The following is an 18,737-nucleotide window of genomic DNA, read 5'->3' on the forward strand; positions in this document are numbered from 1 at the left end:
GGCCTGCCTGCAATGAAACGCCTACATGGTTTTCCATCTCCCTTCACGCCGCTGAAGCATTACCCTTCATACTATATTCCCTGTAGGAACACATTGCCTCTGCTCATTCTTTCTTACCAACCGAGGGGTGTTCTGCCTTCCGCAGTCGCTGTGTCCGAGACGCCGCGCATGCTGCCGTGCTTCTGGGTTGGCTGCTCTGTCGGCTGTCCTTCCCTCGTCTGATGCAGAGGGAGCAGCGGTAATCCACAGCTCCTGCTTTCCCTGCCCACCGTCTGCTGCAGTGTGCTGGACATCGCTTCTGCTGATGCATTCCCGAGTCTGCTGCATGGGGACGGAGGTGACCCGCGGCTCCTGTATCCTCTTTTCTCAGCTCACCGTCTGCTGCCCTATACGGGACACCACACCTACTGCCGCGCTCCCGGGTCTAACTACTCTGTCAAGTGTCCCTCCTTCACCTGCTGCATAAGGGACGGCGGTGACTCGCAGCTCCTGCACCCCCGGTCCACCGTCTGCTGCTGGGCTCTGCATATGGCTGTTTCCTGGTGACAGACCTCCACTCGCAGCACAGAGTGTCTAAATCACTGCTCCGCCTGGGACCCTCCGGGACCGGCGCATCTGATGAACTGTGGGCTCGCCTGAGACCCGCTGCGACCGCCTCCCTTCACCTTTTCCGGAGAGTTCACCCCTGCGTCTCCTCAGGGCGCTCAATCCTTTGGTGGCTGGCTGCTATCTTCTGCTGCTGTAGCTGGTGTACCGGAGGACTGACTGAGATCCCCTGAAACCAGCTCTTCACCTCCCAAATCCTGAAATAGTACTGTCGGTGCCTTGCTGTGGTGATTGGCGCTGCAACTACTGAAAGGCGGAGCCCACGGTACTAATGCTGTTTGTCGCCCTGCTTTTCTACTAATATCTCCATCTCACTTCTCCTTTTTTTTCTTCTCTCTCTCCCCTTACTTGATCTCCTGCCCCCCAAGTGTTTTTTCCTTTCCCCCCAACTGCCTCTTCTCCATTCCCTGATCTCTGCCTGCCTTACCCTCTCTCCATCTTCTACCACCCCCTTATATTTCTTTTTTGGAACTGATGCCAATTATGCTTTAAATTGTGTCTGCCAAGTTACCTCACTGGCTCTGGGGCTGATATGTCTAATGTTTAACAACATCTCCAGTTAGTGTTTTCCGGACGCCTTGATACCTAACCTTGGTAGTAATTCTCTATATTCAAACAACTGTACATTTGTGCTTTACTGCATTAGCAGCTGGTTATAGGTGTACATCTCCCCCTGAGGGCTGCTCGAAGCGCTACAGCTCACATTGCCGGATATATTTGTTATCACTCATATTTTGCACGATTGTGCTTTCAGATTCTGCTGACTTCCATTGAAGCTTAATTGTGACGTTTAATATTTTTCTTCCATTGAAGGTTATATGTGACGTTTATTATTTTTCTTCCATTGAAGGTTATATGTGACGTTTATTATTTTTCTTCAGACACTTCTATTCTATATTGCTTGACACCTCCGATTGTTCCATAGCACATGTTTATCCATACACCTGTGTTGTAGTTTGTTGCCAGAGAAATTCCATGGTGTTGCTAATGGTATTTCAGTTATTAGAAGCTATTACGGAGCAGCCTTACGTCACTCAGTGACACTTTTCATAATTATAGATGTAATATCCCTGTTTATATAGTCTAGATGTAATCTCACTGTTTATATGGCTGTAATTTATGTAGGGATGCTGCCCGACTGGACTATGTCCTAAATAAATTTGGTTTAATATCACACTACCGCCCGAGCCTCATATATATATATTTCTTTTTATTACTGCTATCAGTGACTGTTTGTCAGGTGGCTTTGGGAGAAGCCGATTACTCTATGCCATATCCCTTGGGGTATGGACAAATACCTTGACAAAAACATGCCCCCAATGCAACCGAACACCTCTTATAGAGCTGGGAGAGGGAAAGAAGCGCCCCCTAAGTCGGGTCCGTCTTCTCCTGCTGGTCCCGAGGTGGAAACATCTAGTTTATCTAGTGATAAAACTCCCCCCCTGACAGCTAAAGAAATTTCTGATTTCCTTATGCCTCTACTAGACAAACGATTTGATGATCTCCAAGCCCGCTTAGATGCGGGGCTGGCTCGCATAGACTCACATGCGACACATAGCTCCACACTAGAAACAAGAATGAGTGATACTGAGGACCTTGCCCAATCTTGTCAAGAGGAGGTGTCTACCCAGGGTAAATTCTTACAACAATTACAGGAAAAATTAGAAGACCTGGAAAATAGATTCCGTAAAAATAACCTTAGATTTATAGGTATACCAGAGTCCTTGGCGGGCCCGGCCCTTACCTCCTATCTCAGCACGGACCTCCCCACATCGCTGGAGATCTTAGATGAAATTGAGGTCTCATATCTTGAAAGAGCTCATAGGCTAGGAGCACTGCGAGAAGGGGCACAGAAACGTTCTCGTCCGGTTATCGCCCGATATTTAGACTATAGGGCTAAGGAACAAATTCTGGCTGCATACCGTAAAACCAGGGAATTGCTTGTCAAGGGTCGCAAAATCTTAATATTTCAAGATTTCTCGGTTGCTGTGGCTCAGAAGAGAAAGGAGTTCTCTGAGGTTTGCTCCTACTTACATAATAAAAACATTCGATTTGCCTTACTATACCCGGCTAAATTGCGAGTCTTAGAAAATGGAAACCAAGTCTTTTTTACAGATCCAGAGGTGGCGAGGTCACACTTTTTGATACACAGGTCACCACCAAGATCACCTAATAACTAGGATATCGGTCACAGGACCACCATGGCTCAGGTAGCTTATGTATTCTCGCCTCGGGCGGATATGTGTTGATTTCCTTTTTGTTTCTTTTTTTCTTTATCCTTCTCTTTCTATGTAGCATCCCTTCTTAATAAATTTTGGAGTCATTATGGATTTTTGTTAATATTTCACACAGTACAGTTGTGCAGTGTATTTTATATCACAGTGTTGTTCATGCTTTTAAAATCCCTACTGAAGTGGAGGCCTTGGGTTAGGGGGGGAGCCGTCATCGTATACCTGAATTTATTGGTTATTTGTCAGACACTTCACTGCCCCGTTGGGGTTGGGTAGCCATGCCGTCCGCAGATTCTTCCTCATCTGAGGTACTACCCCCGAAACCCATACAATTTATCTCCTGGAATGTTGGTGGTCTAAACTCCCCAGTCAAACAACGTCGTGTGGCCACACACCTCAAACGTTCTCATCTTGATGTGATTTTCTTACAGGAAACTCACTGGATGACGGGTGAAGAAAATGTATTGAAGGCGCCTTGGCTTGGCTCCTGTATATCTGCTCCTTTTCGTACGAAAGCGAGAGGGGTAGCCATACTTTTCCGGAAAAATCTTCCTGTAACTGTTTTGGCAGAAGTTATTGATCCCGAAGGCAGATACATAATATTGGATATAGAGCTCTTCCATAATAAATTTACCCTCGTCAACTTGTATGCCCCGAACATTAATACACACATGTTTATTCAGGACCTCAGTCACATTCTCCAAAGTAGAATAAATTTTCCCTTAATAGTGGGAGGGGATTATAACATGGTAGCTGATCCCACAGTTGATAGATCACCAATCGTACCAAGGACCACTGACCCCCATAGTAAACACTTACTGGCATTTCGAGACTCTTTAGACCTTTCTGATCCACGGAGACTGTTGCACCCTAGCAACAGAACACATACCCATTTATCACTGGCCCACGGCACACTGTCTTGTATCGACAAGTTTCTAATTGCTGATGAATTGATTTCTACTGTCACTGGGGTGGATATACTTGATATATTAATTTCTGACCATGCCCCTGTTACGTTGGCTCTCACCCACCCTCATATGCACTCGACGGATCACATTTGGCGCTTTCCGCAATACCTGGCCGACTCAGAGGACTTTAAGTTATATCTTACTTACCACTGGACTAACTATGTTGATGAAAATATAGATTACTGGGATCGACCTGACATCTTTTGGAATGCCTCTAAGGCAGTAATGAGGGGTCATATCATTAGCTATGTTACCCTGAATAAAAGAGAATCTATAATGGAATATACTGCACTAAAGGCAGCAATGTCCATGGCTTTCCGAACCTATACTACCGCCCCTACAGATGCCACCCTCACTGAATACAAACAAGCGAGATGCTTGCTTGAAACTTACTTAGTGACTCAGGTGAAAGACTCATTAGATTATACCAAAAATAAATTCTATAGATGAGGTAATAAGGCAGGTAGGTTACTAGCGGTTATTTCCCGACCTCCCAAAAAGAGACATACTGTACTATAACTGCCCTAAATCATCCCGTGTCAGGTCATATTCTTACCAAATCTCAAGAAATAGTAGCACAATTTCAAAATTATTTTCAGTCCTTGTTTCGTTCTACACAGGTGGATGCCAATATACAAGCACAATTGCTTACGCACAGTGTGCTACCCCCTTTGACTCTGGATCAGAGGGAGGCCCTTGTGGGTAATATAATGGCGGAGGAAATCAACTCCGCCATTTCCAACTTGCCTCATGGTAAATCTCCTGGTCCTGATGGCCTTTTGGGAGACATCGCATATTACAAACCCATATTGTTCCTGCTTTATTAGAGTTTGTTTCGGGCCATACATGAAAGAAGTTCTCCTTCCCCCTTATTTATTGAAGCATTCATTATCCTTATCCCTAAACCCGGTAGGGACACGAATCTTCTTTCTTCTTATAGACCAATCAGTCTACTAAATGTTGACTATAAATTATTGGCTAAAATAATGGCGTTAAGGCTTCAATCTATTCTCCCAGATATCTTCACCACGACGCAAATGGGATTCGTGACCGGCAGACATGCGGTCAAAGCAATCCGCACGGCACTAGCGGCAGTGGCAGCATTTCAATCTCCATGTACAGATTCAAACATGCTCCTTAGCCTCAACGCCAATAAGGCTTTTGACATGGTCCTATGGCCCCATTTGTTTACTGAGTTGGAAACGAGGGGTTTTGACCCTGACTTTATTAACTACATTCATTATATCTACAACAAACCATCTGCCTCTCTTTTGATAAACGGGATCAGGGGTCAACGGTTCTTTTTGGAGAGGGGCACCCGTCAAGGATGCCCTCTATCACCACTATTATATAATTTAGCTCTTGATCCACTGCTTCGAACATTGCAGGATTGGTCGGCCTTTCGGGGAATAAGAGTGGGCGGACAGGAAATTAAGTTATCAGCATTTGCCGACGATGGCCCTCATTCTGAGTTGTTCGCTCGTTGCCGAGTTTCGCTATATTACGATTAGTCGCTTACTGCGCATGCGCAAGGTTCGCAGAGCGCATGCGCTTAGTTATTTTACACAAAAGTTAGGTATTTTACTCACGACATAACAAGGATTTTTCATCGTTCTGGTGATCGGAGTGTGATTGACAGGAAGTGGGTGTTTCTGGGCGGAAACTGGCCGTTTTATGGGTGTGTGCGGAAAAACGCTGCTGTTTCTGGGAAAAACGCAGGAGTGGCTGGAGAAATGGGGGAGTGTCTGGGCGAACGCTGGGTGTGTTTGTGACGTCAAACCAGGAACGAAACTGACTGAACTGATCGCAGTGGCAGAGTAAGTCCCGAGCTACTCAGAAACTGCAAAGAAATTTCTATTCGCAATTATGCGAATCTTTCGTTCGCAATTCTGCAAAGCTAAGATTCACTCCCGATAGGCGGCGGCTTAGCGTGTGCAATGCTGCTGAAAGCAGCTAGCGAGCGAACAACTCGGAATGAAGGGCGATATCCTTCTTTATATTTCTGACCCTGAGCACTCCCTTCATTTTATTTTACAAAAAATCCAATTGTTTGGCCACATTTCGGGGTTTAGCATCAACATGGACAAATCTAAAGCGCTACTGTTATATGGCAATACTACATGTCCGCATTGGACATCACATTTCCCACTGCACTGGGTATCAACATACATCTCGTACTTAGGAATCATGGTGCCTTGATATATATCAGATTTGTACAAGCTTAATGTGAGCAAAGCTATACGTACTCTAACTGATGATATTAAGGGATGGGAACGCTTGTCGCTGTCATTCTTGGGCAGGGCCGATCTACTTAAAATGGTGGCTATCCTGCGCCTATTATACCCACTATAAACGCTCCCTGTATTGTTGATGAAAGCGGATACGCAATTGATCAATAAACTTATCAGAACTTAAAGGGGGGCCGTACACGTATAGCTTTGCGTAAGCTTGTCCAACCCAAATTCAATGGAGGGATCAATTTTCCCGATGTGGTAGTTTATAATCAGGCTGCGCTTTTGAGACATTTGAGGGACTGGCTACAAAACAGTTCTGTTTACACAAATGCATCCTTGGAACAGAACTTTTTAACAAACATAGACTTAACGTGTTTCCTCCACCAACATGGTCAGGAAATTCCAGACCATATTAAATTGAACCTGCTTTTGTGGCCCACCAGGAGAATATGGCACATCTTGCGCCACAACGCAAAATTGAACCAATATCACTCCTTACATCTACCTTTAACCAAAAACCCTGAGTTCTAGGACAGCATGGCTGCTCACCCCTTTACTGTGTGGAGGGAGGCTGGTATAACATCACTTCGATCATTGGTATCTGCGGAGGACCACCGCCTGTTAACTTTTTCCGAGGTATCTACAAAACACGCCATGGTTAAACCGTTTCCCCTGCCATTTTTGCAAACACAATTTTCAGACCTGTTCTTACACATTTTGCGAAAGGAACAAACTCCCTAGACATCCTTTTATTACACCCCTTACCTAGTCATAAAGCCATATCTATACATTACACATTTTTAAGAACAATATTGGATCATGCTACTATAACAGGCGGCATGTCCAAATGGTTGACTCACTTTCCTGGTCTGACTATACCCGTGATGGAAAAAGCCCTATTATACTCCCGGAAGGTCCTGTCTGCGAGTATGTACACCTAATTATTTCTAAATGTATATCATAACACTTATTTATCCCCATTACGACATTTCCATATGGGAACGTTGGAGACACACTCGTGCCCAAAATGCCACCAGAGGGAGGCAGATACCTATAATTGTTTATGGGCATGTCCCATTGTTCAATACTTCTGGCATCTCATTAGAAGATACGCAGAAGCTAAACTAATAACTTTTGTGCCATTTACCCCTGAATGGGCGATTTTGGGTATCATCGATCCTACTCTCCGAATGCCATCAGAATGTAAAAATCTACTAATAGCCCTCAGTGCAGCAGGGAAAAAGACGATACTTCAAGGTTGGATAGACAGCATGCCTCCACAGATACCTTTATTTCTAACTAAACTGCACCACCTATTCCGGATGGAGTGGGTGGAAGCTATTGTAGATAAGGGTAAACGAGTGGGTCGTTTTTTCACTCTATGGGAATCCTATATTTCCAGTCTACCCCTCACCACACGGTTACAAATTTATAATAGTTTAAAGAACACCACGTGGTATCAGACTAGATTAGCAGCACAAGACCAACCTATATCCTTGGTTTGAGGACTAAGGATTGATGACGGCTCCCCTTAAGGCTATCTGTATTATTCATAATAACACAAGTGACTCTTTGAATGATTGTATACTGTGTATCATCCTTTATTGCCTTATTGTGACACTGTGTGAATTAATGGTACAACACTCAATTGTAAAGTTTTTCATTACAAATGTTAAAATACCAACCTTATTTTTATATGTACAATCCATGATGTCTCAATAAAAATTGTTTTGAAAAAAAAAAAAAAAAACCAGGAATGTCATCTACATTGAGGACAGACATTTTTGTTGCCTAGCTAAAAATATGTCATACAAGTCCCTAGATGAGTGCGTATATATTTTTTCTCCAAAATGTACCCAGTTTGAAAGCTTTATTATTTCTTAGCTCTCTCCACTTACAGGAGGCTTTACTGGCAAGTTGTAACTTCCTGGTGTGTTCAGATACAACTCTCCCTTCACATCCACACAGCCAGGAGCAGCTCATTCCAGGCCACCTCCTGGACCAGCACCCATTATACGTGTTCAATAAGATACATATGACCCCAGGGCAAGGACATTTTACAGCCACTATATAGTGCCAACACACACTGCATGACAGGGGTCTGTACATTGCACGTCTTGTTACAGGGATTTTGTGGTACTCTACAGACTACCATAGAGTGCGGCCATTACATTAACGGACATAGGAAACTAACTTGCTACAATGTGCTCAAGTTTCTCACAATCTAAGACCACTATTTCCAGTGTAACAGACACACTCCTCAGTCTATGGGGGATATTCAATTGTTTGATAAGTCAGTTGGGTGTCTGTTTTTTCCTGTCTATTAGATAGATAGGTCTATGGCTGTTATCAATGTAAGCAAGGTGACCATGGGGTCCTGGCAGTAGATTGTGTCACATGAGTGACTCCACAGCTGGCGCTGTCTTCTACAGTGGCCACTTGATTCCTCCCTGGCCAGTTCCCAGAGGGGGCTCTGTTCCTCTGCTGCGCTTCCTGTGTGACCCAGGCTACTCACATTACTACTTCTACTGCGTGAGAGGAACAGTAAGGAAACTTTTACTATCATCCTTCAGGTACTGCTTTTATTGTACACCATTTCACAGTGGATACACAGAACTTCTTGATGTTGACGTGATTTGTAGGGAAAAACAGTTTTGGAGAAGGAGGTCAGGTTGTCATGCCAATAACTAGTGGAACCTCCGTGTGATTTGTACTAGAAATATGTATTATAATAAATCTCCATGGATACACTCAATGTTGAAGAGTGAATCATTGTTGACAGTGTCATTGGGGATCATACAAAGCAGAAATCTGTGTTACTATTGTAGGCCTGGATGTTTTATCACATTCTTTTCTACCACCAAAGTAGTGGAGCCATTATATCATTAGAAATAAGACAGAGACCACTCAGTTGCCCATGGAACCATAGTACAAGCACTTGTCTCAGTAATGAAGTTTCTTACTGTGAATTAGCAGCACATGAGTTGAAGTTTCTTGACTGAAAGCAAAAATAAAATGTAAGAATTTCTATATTTAAGTATTAATACTGTATATATTCTCACTGTGATTTACAAATAGCATAAGTAAATGCAGGGGGATTTTCAGTTGCCTGGAAATAGCATAAGTAAATGCAGGGGGATTTCCATTTGCCTGGATGCTCCTACACATACATGTACCCAGGGGTGTAGCGAGAGTGGCTCCAGTGGAGCACGAGCTCCTGGCGCTGGAAAACTTAGAGGGCGCACAGCCTTCCCCTCCCTTCCTCCGCCCACTATACCACAGACTGCTGTACAGGCAGTCGCAGAGCAGGAGGAGAAGCAGAGGGATGCACACTGACTTGGACTTGGAGACTAGGAAGGGAACAGGGCAGGCCAGGCGACAGCAGGAGACACTAACAGCCGGCACATTCCGGAGCTCTGCCGCCCTCTTTATATTTCCTACTGTCTGCTTGTAGCTGTGCAGCTGGGATACTTCTGTCCTGCTACACCACTCCCTGCCCCTGCACCTCTTTCTGCCCCGGCTGCTGCAGCACCTCTCTCTGTCCCAGCTGCTGCAGCACCTCTCTCTGATTTATTTTCACTTCAAAGGTTTATTGTCATACATAGACAATTTGAAACATGAGTTATTTCGTAACACAGCTGTAGCATCACACAGGGCAGTAACCCACAGCAACCACTTGTTTTTCTAAAGTGACATTCATTTACATGGCAAAACCAGGTTAATTTTGCCATGTAAATGATTGCCATCTAAAAAAAAAAAAAACAGTATAAATATCCCAAAATCTCTCACTTTCTAATTCTTACACCCTATTACATTTCCCCCAATGTCTCTGCTGGTCACAAGCAGATACATTTTAGGCAACCCAGCATCTATACTATAAGTATTTTGTAAACTAGGCTGACTGAGAGGTGAACTGTACTGCTGTCACCCACCGTAGCACCGCCAAGTGCGTTCCTTACAGATACAGTAACACATGCCGTATATTTGTTGTAAGAATGAGCATATTTCCCATTCCCCCAGAAGCCTCTGCTTGTATATGAAGTAAGCACACAGATATCTGCTCATACAGTATGTGTCCTTGAGAGACACAACAACAGATAAAAGAGGGAAGACGGAGTGCATCAGAGTGTGCTGTATCTATGGTGGTCACTATAGAGCTGTTAGGAGTGGGAAGAGTCTATTCAAAATATGTAATTGTGTAAAGATCCATTTTAGGAGCAGTATAAAACTCTCCAGGAGCAAAATATCATATTTAAAATGGTGACTGAAAATAAATGTCTTTATCAACTACCTAGATAGGTGGTTCCCAAAGCACACGAACAGTCCATGTTTTAAAGATATCCATGCTTGAGCATAGATGGTTAAATCACAATAAACAAATTAAATAATCTGTACTCAAGCATGGCTATCCTGAAAACCTGGACTGTTAGTGTGCCTTGAGGACTGAGGTTGGGAAAGACTGACCTACTGTAGATCCCCTGACCTGTCTGTAGCAAAGTGCCTATCCTCCTTTAATACATACCTACAGTACAACACCTTCCCTGTCTATTACAGACATATAGGGAACATGTTAGTTACATTAACACATCTGTAATACATAATTGCCTACTTTTGAAAAAAAAATTCAGGGAGATTGTGAAAGTAACACCTATCAGCGTGGACATCTACTGCTACATCTGAGAGGCGTGTCATGAAAATTGCTTACATCCAAATGTAAATGAGCCCCAAAGTTAGTATACTGTATACACATATACTGCAAGTGGCCATGAAAAACCTTATTTAAAATGCATGTAGCCATAGGGATCATTGTGCCTTATAACCAATACAGGGAAATGGCGCTGATGATCCCATTTGAATGGATATATCTCTGATTTATTGTTCCCCCCAAGAATGTAACAGCTACATAATGGGGGTAAGGTACAATGAGGGAGATTGCTGGACTACAGTGCCGTTTCTTGAGGCGGGCGAGCCGTGCAACTGCACGGGGCGCCCGCCGCGGCACTTTACGGGTGCCTGATTCCCTCCTCCTCCCTCTTCCCGAGTACTCCTGCTCGGGGGGCGGAGTTTCGTGGAATGACGTGGTTGCGTTGTGACGTCACGACGCAACCGCGTCAATCCGCGAAACTCCGCCCCCCGAGCAGGAGTACCCGGGAAGAGGAGGGTGAGCCAAGCTGGAAAGAGGAGGCGCCGGCGGCCGTCGCGAGAAAGGAGAGGCGGCCCGCCCCGAGGAGCGGGAAGATCGTCTTGATATGTAAGTTGTATATCTCTCCCCCCCTCCCTCTGCCTTCCTTCCCCCCCCCACTTGACACTTGCCTGCCGTACTGTAAAGAATGGGGACACTTTCCTGCCGTGCTGTGTAAAATGGGGACATGTGCCTGCTGTGCTATGTAAAATGGGGACAATTGCCTGCTGTGCTGTGTAAAATGGGGACATGTGCCTGCCGCAATGTGTAAAATGGGGACATGTGCCTGCCGTGCTGTGTAAAATGGGGACATGTGCCTGCCACAGTGTGTAAAATGGGGACATGTGCCTGCCGCAATGTGTAAAATGGGGACATGTGCCTGCCGTGCTGTGTAAAATGGGGACATGTGCCTGCCACAGTGTGTAAAATGGGGACATGTGCCTGCCGTAATGTGTAAAATGGGGACACGTGCCTGCCACAGTGTGTAAAATGGGGACATGTGCCTGCCGTAATGTGTAAAATGGGGACACCTGCCTGCCGCAATGTGTAAAATGGGGACACGTGCCTGCCGCAATGTGTAAAATGGGGACACGTGCCTGCCGCAATGTGTAAAATGGGGACACGTGCCTGCCGCAATGTGTAAAATGGGGACACGTGCCTGCCGCAATGTGTAAAATGGGGACACGTGCCTGCCGCAATGTGTAAAATGAGGACTCTTGCCTACCGTAATGTGTAAAATGGGGACACATGCCTGCCGCAATGTGTAAAATGGGGACACGTGCCTGCCGCAATGTGTAAAATGGGGACGTGTCCCTGCCGTAATGTGTAAAATGGGGACATGTGTAAAATGGGGACACGTGCCTGCCGTACTGTGTAAAATGGGGACTCTTGCCTGCCGTAATGTGTAAAATGGGGACGTGCCTGCCGCAATGTGTAAAATGGGGACACGTGCCTGCCGTACTGTGTAAAATGGGGACTTTTTATTTTTTATCCTGTGGTGGCCGTGATGATGAGATCAGATGAGGCCACGCCCATTTTAACAAAGCTACGCCCATTTTAACGAGGCCACGCCCCCTTGTCGGGAGCGCGTGCGCATACTTTTCCTTTTTATATCTATGGAGGGGGGTGCATTTTTTTTTCTGTGAATGGGGGGGGGGGGGGGGGGCATTTTGAAATCTCGCACTGGGAGCCAAATTAGCTAGAAACGGCCCTGCTGGACTATTCAGGGAGACAGGGAGATTGCTGCTATTTCAGGGAGTCTCCTGCAGAATGAGCGAGGGTAGGCAACTATGCTGTAATAACTCCTTTTAATTTGCAGCTCTCCACTAGCAAATATCTTGTATGACTGACTTGTCTGTAACAAAGGATACCTTTATCTTTAACCCTTGTCTAGAACATATAGGGGCTGATTCAGTGATGCATGCAAGTCTGTGCAAATGGATCTTTAAGCATCTACCAGCGATTTAGTTATACAGGTTGAGTCTCCCTTATCCAAAATGCTTGGGACCAGAAGTATTTTGGATATGGGATTATTCCGTATTTTGGAATAATTGCATACTATAATGAGATATCATGGTGATGGGACCTAAATCTAAGCACAGAATGCATTTATGTTACATATACACCTTATACACACAGCCTGAAGGTAATTTTAGCCAATATTTTTTATAACTTTGTGCATTAAACAAAGTGTGTGCACATTCACACAATTCATTTATGTTTCATATACACCTTATACACACAGCCTGAAGGTCATTTAATACAATATTTTTAATAACTGTGTATTAAACAAAGTTTGTGTACATTGAGCCATCAGAAAACAAAGGTTTCACTATCTCACTCTCACTCAAAAAATTCCGTATTGCAGAATATTCAGTATTTCGGAATATTTGGATATGGGATACTCAACTTGTACGCATCTCAGTCGCATCTCCACTTGTGGCTGAGTGGCTGCAGGCTGCACCTGGCTGTTTGCACATAGGCGGTCATTCCGAGTTGTTCGCTTGTTGCCGATTTTCGCTATGCTGCGATTTGCTGCTAAATGCGCATGGTACGCAGCGCGCATGCGCTAAGTTATTTAACTAAAAACTTAGCAGTTTTGCTGGTGTTCGTACAACGCTTTTCAGTCGCACTGCTGATCGGTAAATGATTGACAGGAAAGGGGTGTTTCTGGGTGGTAACTGAGCGTTTTCCGGGAGTGTGCTAAAAAAACGCAGGCGTGTCAGCCAAAAATGCAGGAGTGTCTGGAGAAACGGGGGAGTGGCTGGCCGAACGCAGGGCGTGTTTGTGACGTCAAACCAGGAACTAAACGGACTGAGCTGATCGCAATCTGTGAGTAGGTCTGGAGCTACTCAGAAACTGCAAAGAATTATTTAGTAGCAATTCTGCTAATCTTTCGTTCGCTATTCTGCTAAGCTAAGATACACTCCCAGAGGGCGGCGGCTTAGCGTGTGCAATGCTGCTAAAAGCAGCTAGCGAGCGAACAACTCGGAATGAGGGCCATAGTCTAAGAGTTCATGAGTGCATGGGCATGTCATGAGTGTATAAGTGGAATTGTGAGCTGTTTAGCGGGGAGCGTACGCAGAGTACTCCCTAATGTCAGACAGATCTCTTGCAATTAAAGATAGGAGCAAATGGAGGGGAGCCACTCCATCTGCCCCCCAAATGCTGCCAAACATCGTCGGAACTCACTGCCAGTTGGTGTGGCTCCCACATCTGGAGCCACCACTGAAAGGACTGGTGCAAATGGGCACTGACAGTGATGATGGCTACTTTCCCAAGCAGATGAATAGGGGTGGAGTGAGCGCATAGATACATACGGCCAGTGCTGCAAGTATGGCGGTACGGGGTGGTACTGTGTACCGGTAGGAAATTGGCAGCCGGTATGCAGTACCGCCAGGCCGCCACCTTGCAGCCACTGTGTCCGGGGGAGGAGACCACAGCATGCGGCTCTCCTCTCCTGCCCAGCAGTCAGCCCGGTCTCTCTTCCTTTGGCGGCAGAGCTCATGGACCGGCAGCCAATCAGGAGTCACCGCTGCTGGACCGCGAGCTCTGATTGGCTCATGAACTGGCATTTGATTGTGATACACACCGCCGCTGCTGACGCCGAAGGAAGAGAAGAGAGACTGGACTGACTGCGGGGCAGGAGAGGAGAGCCACATGCAGAGCCGGCCCCAGGCAGCAGCAACGTTGAGTTGCACTGCTTCGGGCATATGTGTATCTGGCACTACACTACTGGGGGCATATGTGTAACTGGCACTATTGGAGGGCGTATATGTATCTGGAACTACACTACTGAGGGCATATGTGTATCTGGCACTGTGGGGGCATATCTGGCACCGTGGGGGCATATGTGTATCTGGCACCGTGGGGGCATATGTGTATCTGGCACCGTGGGGGCATATGTGTATCTGGCACCATGGGGGCATATGTGTATCTGGCACCATGGGGGCATATGTGTATTTGGCACCATGGGGACATGTGTGTATCTGGCACTGCACTGTTGGGGGCATATGTGTATCTGGCACTGTGGGAGCATATGTGTATCTGGCACTGCACTATTGGGGGCATATGTGTATCATGCCCCACCATATGTGTATCATGCTCCAACATATGTGTATCATGCCTCCATTTTCATTGGCCACGCCCCATGTGTCCACTCCCATTATTGGCACGCACGCGTACCACTGAGACATTTTTTCTACTTGCACCACTGCATACAGCTCTGAATGTAGGCAGAGATCTGCAGTTATTTCCGAGCATGCAATATGGCCACATCATGCATCTCTGAATCAGCCCCCTCATCTGTAGTCCTCTTCCTTTAATATATATTGGAACAACTGACAGACTTATAACAATATATAATTCTTTATTTACTCTACATATAGAACATCTGACCTGCCTATAACAATTGTCTGTCCTTATCAGTAACAGTGCATCTATGCTCTGTCTGTAATTCTTATCTAGATCATCTGATCTATCCGTAACAATGAACCCATCCTTCTGCGCTCTAGATGTAGAACATTTGTTCTGTCTGTAATATAGGATCCATTATCCTGTAATCCATATATAGTACATCTGACCTAATAATATAACAGGCAATTGTTTTTAAAGAACCTGAATATCTACTATTCTGTAACAATGAACCCTTTTAATTTCTGATGCATGTTACATTATTCTGTGTAAACGTTATGTATGTACTGCTATACGTTATATGTTTGTTATTCTTCTCCCTGGTAAGTAGATTGTACATGTCTTATACCTCCTGTGATTATACGCTGATGTATTCTATTTGTCTTTATTGCCTTTTTATGCTAATCGGTGAATTGGGAAACCAGAACAGATTTATTACAGTGATGTGACCCTGGACACCATCCTCTGGCTGCCAGACTTTATTCTTCCATAAAAACTATTCAAATTGGGTATCAATTACAGTGCTGTGATATTATAGTAGAAGTACAGGTAGGTACACTGTAGCCGAGTACGGTGCTGTGATATTATAGTAGAAGTACAGGTAGGTATACTGTATACGATTACAGTGCTGTGATATTATAGTAGAAGTACACAGGTAGGTATACTGTATACGATTACAGTGCTGCGATATTATAGTAGAAGTACAGGTAGGTACACTGTAGCCGATTACAGTGCTGTGATATTATAGTAGAAGTACACAGGTAGGTACACTGTAGTCGATTACAGTGCTGTGATATTATAGTAGAAGTACAGGTAGGTACACTGTAGCCGATTACAGTGCTGTGATATTATAGTAGAAGTACAGGTAGGTACACTGTATACGATTACAGTGCTGTGATATTATAGTAGAAGTACAGGTAGGTACACTGTAGCCGATTACAGTGCTGTGATATTATAGTAGAAGTACAGGTAGGTATACTGTAGCTGATTACAGCTCCCAATATGGTTGCAAATGGGATGGCAGTAGTTGTAGTTCCCAGTGTAACATTTATTATATTATTAACAGTGCTCAGATTTTTACGTATTACCTGTACTGCATTTCCCAACACACAGTCCTTAAAATCTAATAATCAGAAAGTGGAGCTAATCTTTTTACAAGGTGGTTTTACCTGAATATTTCAATATGATACAGTGGTGCACTACTATGACAGGACTGTTACAGCAGCTGCAGTCCAGTTGGGGTATATCAATATTGCACATCTGTGTACAGCACCCCCCTTTGTCTGACATTAACGCAATTTCATATTTCTGTCCTTTTTTCCTCATAACTCATTATTCATCTATTATGTGACTGAATGAAGATTCAGGTCATTAAATATTTCCCTCCTGGGAATTGTAATGGGGTGAAAAATTGCTTTAAATGAAGTTAATAACTCACATCTCCCTGTCCTCTCAGACACAGTGTCACTCACGTCATTACAGCTAACCCAGGGGTGGGGTGAGGAGTACATTAGAGGGATCCTAGTTTTTCAGTTGGACTAAACAACAGCACAAGATTGACAGTCTGTATATCTCACACTCGCTGATGGATTCAGGTTTTTTTCCTGTTTTTGCAGACGTGATGTTGATGAAAATGCTGAGAATGTGTTTTTATCGCAGCTAATGTGGATGAGAACTGATAGCGCTAGTGACAATGACATGAGATATCTAAAATATCGGAGCTGTTTTACAGCCCATATTAAACTGCTCTGCCAGCACTGTACAAAAGAGATTGCAGTTCTTTAATACACAGCAAGTGGAGCCAGTAAGGGAGAATGAGTGGGAATAGTTATGTATAAATAAAAAGTCTGCTGGAACAATGGGGCAGATGTATTAAACCTGGAGAAGGGATTAAACAGTGATAAACCAGTGATAAGTGCAAGATGATAACGCACCAGCCAGTCAGCTCCTGTCAGTTTTCAAATCCGTAATGGTTGGCTGGTGTGTTATCACCTTGCACTTATCACTGGTTTATCACTTATTTATCCCTTCTCCAGGTTTATACATCTGCCCCTGTGTTTCCTAAATATGTCTTTAGCTTACGGTGTAGAGTAAAGGCAATTCTGGGACTATCCCTGGTTTGTTGTTTTGCAGACTCTATTAGTGTAACCTCGTGGATGAGAACATTGCAGATATCTACAAAGGTTGTTAAAGCAAAAGTCTATACTTTGTTAGTATACAAACTAAAAGAGGCACTTCTAATAATTACAGCAAATAGATTCTAAAATGTAAAAAATGATTGTTTGTTGATACATATAGTTGCTACAGTAACAGTGTACCCTATCATGCATAGCTGTACTATAACCAAATCATTTAAATGACTACAATCCCCACTTAGTATCTGTCACCAACATTTCAGAGAGACAAGTTGCTGAAAACATAATCGCATTACATTACTTTGTGCCAGTTACCCTCTGCACTGTGCTATATAAAATGTGATGTGTGTACATGAACTAAACAGTAGTATATGCCAGCTATAGACAGTTGTGTTGTGTACTATTTTTTGGGGTTTCCTGTTGTAGATTTTGGGAAACATACTACTTTTTATTTATTTATGTGTGCTTTGGTCTCTGTGTATATGGAAGATTCTCCTTTTCATTCAAGATTTTTTTATATCATGCTTTGAATGTAGTGATAGTGTTAATGGTTTGGGAGTATTGCATGTATGTGCTGTAGTTAGATGGTTCAGTATGCTATTGGTGTGCAGATGGCATGGTGGACTTGTATATTGAGGTACAGTGTGGCTAGAAATTATAGGACGCTGGATTGCCACACACTGTATGATTGCAGATTGTCTGATACAACTTTAAGGTACTGTGTGGTTACAGATTTTGTCATGTCTTGTGGTGCTGTGTACTATATTGTTGATAACTTGTAATTTTGGAGCATGATTCTATCTGATGTAAATACAGGATAACTGTGTAAAAGTGCAGTGTGCATGCTGTACATTATGTGTGATATAAGGTATCACTGTTCTCTTTGGTAAGGATTTGGTGGTGCATTATTATTTTGGTTACCTCTTTTTAGGATGAAGCAGTCTATCGGTAGTTGGGGGCTCCTCTGTCCTTTTGTGGGTTCAGGCAGGACACAGTGATGTTAACTCCACACAGTCACGTCCAGCTTTTCCTGCCTGAGCGATGAGACTCTTCAGAACTACTTATGTGAGGGGAGGTGCACAGGGAGGGGCTCTACTGGTGGTAATCTTCAAATTCATCTGCCAATCTCACCTTTGATGGGGAAAAGAAAAAGATTTGAATGTTTAAGCAACATAGCACTACATAGTCACTGGCAAAAGAGCTGACACTCTAAATAGTGGCAGAGAGAGAGAGAGAGAGAGAGAGAGAGGAAACACTTGCCTTCAATTAAAGATGTTATTATAATCCACAATAGAATCAGGTTTAAGGACTTAAATGTTCACAGTTAATCTATGACCCTATGTGTGCATGGAAATGACTTACTAGAAGCAGGTGCAAGGCTATTCTTATTTTCATTTCATGCTGTATAATTTCTACTCTGTATTTATTTGTACTCGCTTTTTCTGTATTATCCATATATATCTCATTCT

The 18,737-nt window shown here is 44.0% G+C and overlaps 1 protein-coding gene across 1 annotated transcript in view; it reads right to left on the bottom strand.

Annotated features, from left to right (window-relative positions):
* The window catches only part of PDYN (prodynorphin), a 60,601-nt gene extending 42,206 nt beyond the window's left edge, over positions 1 to 18,395 (bottom strand). Inside the window, exon 1 of the mRNA XM_063963489.1 lies at positions 18,190 to 18,395. The gene's annotated coding sequence lies outside the window, so the exon portion shown is untranslated. The remainder of the gene's footprint in view (positions 1 to 18,189) is intronic.
* Positions 18,396 to 18,737: the final 342 nt, after the last annotated feature.

Source organism: Pseudophryne corroboree, chromosome 3 (assembly GCF_028390025.1).
Source record: "Pseudophryne corroboree isolate aPseCor3 chromosome 3, aPseCor3.hap2, whole genome shotgun sequence".
In the NCBI taxonomy this organism is placed as follows: Eukaryota; Metazoa; Chordata; class Amphibia; order Anura; family Myobatrachidae; genus Pseudophryne; species Pseudophryne corroboree.